The sequence below is a fragment of the Amblyomma mixtum genome, chromosome 10 (genome assembly GCF_055824585.1).
Source record: "Amblyomma mixtum isolate Tamu chromosome 10, ASM5582458v1, whole genome shotgun sequence".
NCBI lineage: Eukaryota > Metazoa > Arthropoda > Arachnida > Ixodida > Ixodidae > Amblyomma > Amblyomma mixtum.
Genome location: NC_143021.1, coordinates 123998608 through 124004764, shown reverse-complemented (window position 1 = coordinate 124004764; position 6157 = coordinate 123998608). Strand labels below are relative to the sequence as shown.

General features: G+C 47.1%; 1 non-coding gene across 1 annotated transcript; it reads left to right on the top strand.

The window, feature by feature from the left end:
- The first annotated feature begins 3389 nt into the window (after positions 1–3389).
- On the top strand, positions 3390–3461 carry TRNAM-CAU (transfer RNA methionine (anticodon CAU)). Its single transcript has one exon. It is a non-coding gene; the product is annotated as a tRNA-Met (tRNA).
- Positions 3462–6157: the final 2696 nt, after the last annotated feature.

Below are 6157 nucleotides of genomic sequence, written 5' to 3'. Positions count from 1 at the left end.
CTCAAGGTTAGGTTACTTGTAAACATAAATACCCCCGAAAGCAGAAGAATTGACAGCCGTCGCCGTAGCTCAGAGGTAGAGCACCGGACGCGTAATTCGGAGGTCGTGGGTTCGGATCCCACCGGCGGCAGGTGGTTGTTTTTTCTTCTGCTTTTCTAATCAGTTATCTTTAAAAGATAACATATTCAGTAATATTCTAAATTGATCAACACCACAAAATAAATGACTTAAAAAAAAATCCCCTGTGCCCTTTAGTTTCTGTGGCTGTTGGCTTCTGTCATATTTATAACGAGCCCCTCATCCTCTTCCCTTGTTTGCTTAATTGCTTAGCGAGGGCCTCGATTCTGGCAGCCTTGACGCCTTAGGAAGCATAAGAGGGTTCTCACGCAGCTTCCACCCTCTCCGTTCGATGACGTTCTACGTCACACCTGCGGTAACTCAGGACGTTCTACGTCCGCCGCTTATGAACGTGGGTGGCGCTGATGAACACTCTCAAGGTTAGGTTACTTGTAAACATAAATACCCCCGAAAGCAGAAGAATTGACAGCCGTCGCCGTAGCTCAGAGGTAGAGCACCGGACGCGTAATTCGGAGGTCGTGGGTTCGGATCCCACCGGCGGCAGGTGGTTGTTTTTTCTTCTGCTTTTCTAATCAGTTATCTTTAAACGATAACATATTCAGTAATATTCTAAATTGATCAACACCACAAAATAAATGACTTAAAAAAAAAAATCCCCTGTGCCCCTTGGTTTCTGTGGCTGTTGGCTTCTGTCATATTTATAACGAGCCCCTCATCCTCTTCCCTTGTTTGCTTAATTGCTTAGCGAGGGCCTCGATTCTGGCAGCCTTGACGCCTTAGGAAGCATAAGAGGGTTCTCACGCAGCTTCCACCCTCTCCGTTCGATGACGTTCTACGTCACACCTGCGGTAACTCAGGACGTTCTACGTCCGCCGCTTATGAACGTGGGTGGCGCTGATGAACACTCTCAAGGTTAGGTTACTTGTAAACATAAATAACCCCGAAAGCAGAAGAATTGACAGCCGTCGCCGTAGCTCAGAGGTAGAGCACCGGACGCGTAATTCGGAGGTCGTGGGTTCGGATCCCACCGGCGGCAGGTGGTTGTTTTTTCTTCTGCTTTTCTAATCAGTTATCTTTAAACGATAACATATTCAGTAATATTCTAAATTGATCAACACCACAAAATAAATGACTTAAAAAAAAAATCCCCTGTGCCCCTTGGTTTCTGTGGCTGTTGGCTTCTGTCATATTTATAACGAGCCCCTCATCCTCTTCCCTTGTTTGCTTAATTGCTTAGCGAGGGCCTCGATTCTGGCAGCCTTGACGCCTTAGGAAGCATAAGAGGGTTCTCACGCAGCTTCCACCCTCTCCGTTCGATGACGTTCTACGTCACACCTGCGGTAACTCAGGACGTTCTACGTCCGCCGCTTATGAACGTGGGTGGCGCTGATGAACACTCTCAAGGTTAGGTTACTTGTAAACATAAATACCCCCGAAAGCAGAAGAATTGACAGCCGTCGCCGTAGCTCAGAGGTAGAGCACCGGACGCGTAATTCGGAGGTCGTGGGTTCGGATCCCACCGGCGGCAGGTGGTTGTTTTTCTTCTGCTTTTCTAATCAGTTATCTTTAAACGATAACATATTCAGTAATATTCTAAATTGATCAACACCACAAAATAAATGACTTAAAAAAAATCCCCTGTGCCCCTTGGTTTCTGTGGCTGTTGGCTTCTGTCATATTTATAACGAGCCCCTCATCCTCTTCCCTTGTTTGCTTAATTGCTTAGCGAGGGCCTCGATTCTGGCAGCCTTGACGCCTTAGGAAGCATAAGAGGGTTCTCACGCAGCTTCCACCCTCTCCGTTCGATGACGTTCTACGTCACACCTGCGGTAACTCAGGACGTTCTACGTCCGCCGCTTATGAACGTGGGTGGCGCTGATGAACACTCTCAAGGTTAGGTTACTTGTAAACATAAATACCCCCGAAAGCAGAAGAATTGACAGCCGTCGCCGTAGCTCAGAGGTAGAGCACCGGACGCGTAATTCGGAGGTCGTGGGTTCGGATCCCACCGGCGGCAGGTGGTTGTTTTTTCTTCTGCTTTTCTAATCAGTTATCTTTAAACGATAACATATTCAGTAATATTCTAAATTGATCAACACCACAAAATAAATGACTTAAAAAAAAAATCCCCTGTGCCCCTTGGTTTCTGTGGCTGTTGGCTTCTGTCATATTTATAACGAGCCCCTCATCCTCTTCCCTTGTTTGCTTAATTTCTTAGCGAGGACCTCGATTCTGGCAGCCTTGACGCCTTAGGAAGCATAAGAGGGTTCTCACGCAGCTTCCACCCTCTCCGTTCGATGACGTTCTACGTCACACCTGCGGTAACTCAGGACGTTCTACGTCAGCCGCTTATGAACGTGGGTGGCGCTGATGAACACTCTCAGGGTTAGGTTACTTGTAAACATAAGATAGATAGATAGATAGATAGATAGAACTTTTATTCACGTCAATTGCCAGACAACATAAATCAGGCCTACCAAAGCCTCAAAGGGCTTGAGTGGCAGCGCCTGGCAGACAGCTAACATTGGCAAAACAAAGGAAAATAGAGACGTTGCAATGAACTTTGCAAAAAAAGAAAATGGTCACCAAACAGAATGAAACAAATATATAACTATTACAACATCAAGAAAGATTACAGTGATTTGAAATTAATACAGTAAATAGCTGAAATAACTACGGGGCAGGAAGCAACACGGAGACATACCGCAAAGTTTTTTTCAGGGTGTATTTAGTTTTCATGCGGAGTACAGTAGGAGGCAAGCTATTGAAACAGGCAGGTACATAGTAATGACCCCCGAAAGCAGAAGAATTGACAGCCGTCGCCGTAGCTCAGAGGTAGAGCACCGGACGCGTAATTCGGAGGTCGTGGGTTCGGATCCCACCGGCGGCAGGTGGTTGTTTTTTCTTTTGCTTTTCTAATCAGTTATCTTTAAACGATAACATATTCAGTAATATTCTAAATTGATCAACACCACAAAATAAATGACTTAAAAAAAAAAATCCCCTGTGCCCCTTGGTTTCTGTGGCTGTTGGCTTCTGTCATATTTATAACGAGCCCCTCATCCTCTTCCCTTGTTTGCTTAATTGCTTAGCGAGGGCCTCGATTCTGGCAGCCTTGACGCCTTAGGAAGCATAAGAGGGTTCTCACGCAGCTTCCACCCTCTCCGTTCGATGACGTTCTACGTCACACCTGCGGTAACTCAGGACGTTCTACGTCCGCCGCTTATGAACGTGGGTGGCGCTGATGAACACTCTCAAGGTTAGGTTACTTGTAAACATAAATACCCCCGAAAGCAGAAGAATTGACAGCCGTCGCCGTAGCTCAGAGGTAGAGCACCGGACGCATAATTCGGAGGCCGTGGGTTCGGATCCCACCGGCGGCAGGTGGTTGTTTTTCTTCTGCTTTTCTAATCAGTTATCTTTAAACGATAACATATTCAGTAATATTCTAAATTGATCAACACCACAAAATAAATGACTTAAAAAAAAAAATCCCCTGTGCCCCTTGGTTTCTGTGGCTGTTGGCTTCTGTCATATTTATAACGAGCCCCTCATCCTCTTCCCTTGTTTGCTTAATTGCTTAGCGAGGGCCTCGATTCTGGCAGCCTTGACGCCTTAGGAAGCATAAGAGGGTTCTCACGCAGCTTCCACCCTCTCCGTTCGATGACGTTCTACGTCACACCTGCGGTAACTCAGGACGTTCTACGTCCGCCGCTTATGAACGTGGGTGGCGCTGATGAACACTCTCAAGGTTAGGTTACTTGTAAACATAAATACCCCCGAAAGCAGAAGAATTGACAGCCGTCGCCGTAGCTCAGAGGTAGAGCACCGGACGCGTAATTCGGAGGTCGTGGGTTCGGATCCCACCGGCGGCAGGTGGTTGTTTTTTCTTCTGCTTTTCTAATCAGTTATCTTTAAACGATAACATATTCAGTAATATTCTAAATTGATCAACACCACAAAATAAATTACTTAAAAAAAAAATCCCCTGTGCCCCTTGGTTTCTGTGGCTGTTGGTTTCTGTCATATTTATAACGAGCCCCTCATCCTCTTCCCTTGTTTGCTTAATTGCTTAGCGAGGGCCTCGATTCTGGCAGCCTTGACGCCTTAGGAAGCATAAGAGGGTTCTCACGCAGCTTCCACCCTCTCCGTTCGATGACGTTCTACGTCACACCTGCGGTAACTCAGGACGTTCTACGTCCGCCGCTTATGAACGTGGGTGGCGCTGATGAACACTCTCAAGGTTAGGTTACTTGTAAACATAAATACCCCCGAAAGCAGAAGAATTGACAGCCGTCGCCGTAGCTCAGAGGTAGAGCACCGGACGCGTAATTCGGAGGTCGTGGGTTCGGATCCCACCGGCGGCAGGTGGTTGTTTTTTCTTCTGCTTTTCTAATCAGTTATCTTTAAACGATAACATATTCAGTAATATTCTAAATTGATCAACACCACAAAATAAATGACTTAAAAAAAAAATCCCCTGTGCCCCTTGGTTTCTGCGGCTGTTGGCTTCTGTCATCGCTCAAAAAAAGGTATTTTAAACCACCAGTCAGCTCATTCAAAGCTTATTAAATGGGGAATAGCAAAAAACTGCCTGCGCGCTGCTCTTGATAAGTCTTGCCCACATGAAATGCAGGATAGCGTGCGATTTCAGTTACAACGTCTGAGTAGTGCTGGTTTTCCTCGAGAGATGGTCACCTCGGTGATAGAAGCCCGTGTCAAGGAAGCTCGTTGCCCACCGAAGCACAGCCCAAGTGAAGAACCGCAAAGCCGGAGGCCCGTGGCAATGCCATACTCCCACCAGATCTCCCATCGCCTCAAAAAAGTGGCCATGAAATGTCATGTTCCGGTGGTCTTCACGGCGCCCAAAAAGCTTTCGGGCATGTGCAATATGGTGCAGGGAAGGGGCAAAAAGAACGAGTGCCGCAGTAAGCACGTAGACAGGTTCGTTCCCTGCAAAACGGGGGTGGTGCACAAAATACCCCTCACATGTGGGAATTGCTACATAGGCAAACTGGATGTTGCCTGAATGTCAGACTTCAGGAGCATCGCGCCGCTGTTGAATCATTGGCGGGGGGCGCGGAACTCGCAAAACATTGTCGCCATTGTAGTAATTGCACGCCCAGGTTCCGCGACACAATTGTCTTAAGAAAACTGACGACCTAGCTTAGCAGGGAAATCTTCGAAGCCTACTGCATAAAAAAAGAAAATGACCGTTGCATCAGCTGAACTTCAGTATCTTGGTCTAACAAAGATTTAAACTATCTACATGCTAACTTGTGCCAGGCGCGCCCACGTGCCTGTGTTATTTGATGGTGTCGGCTGTTTATCAGGTGTGATCACGGTTCCTGTATAAATGTGGTTTTCCGGTAGTAAACTACAGTTGAAGTTCCGCGTCTTGTCCTGTGCTTTCCTCTCTTCGTCCTGCGTCGTTTTGCGCGATTGCAACATGCACTCCACTTGCTGATAGGCTTGTGATAGGTCCAGGACGCAAAAGATTTTAGCTCCAGCGAGCATGGAATAAAAATCTTCCGGCAATGCAAAGGGTAATGGTCAGTTTTTAGAACGGGATTAACCGTGACTTTGTAGCCACCGCATAACCTTAATCCGGCGCCGCCTTTCTTCGCGACCACTACCAGAGGCGTTGCCCAGTCACTTTTCGTGACCCTCTTTAGTATTCCGGCTTGTTCAAGCTTTTCCAGCTCCTTTGCTACTTCCTCTTTGATGGCAAATGGTATTGGCCGTGCTTTTGAGAACACTGGTTGAGCCCCTTCCTTCACAAAAATGCGAGCTTTGAAGTTTTTGACGACTCCCGGGGTGCTCTTGAAAACCTCGGAATACTTTTTCCGTAAGGCCCCACTGCTCCAATGACCTATCCGTGGACAGGCTGTATACTGCTTTCCAGTTTATCTGCAGTTTTTCCAACCAGTCTCTTCCCATGAGAGCGGACATCGGCGTTCCGTTTCCCTTCACTACCACTACGGGCAAAGAGATTTCACTTGGGTCCTGCTTGACTAAGACGTTTGCTTTCCCAAGTACCTTCAGCTTTTCTCCGGTGTAAGTGCGCAACGACACATTG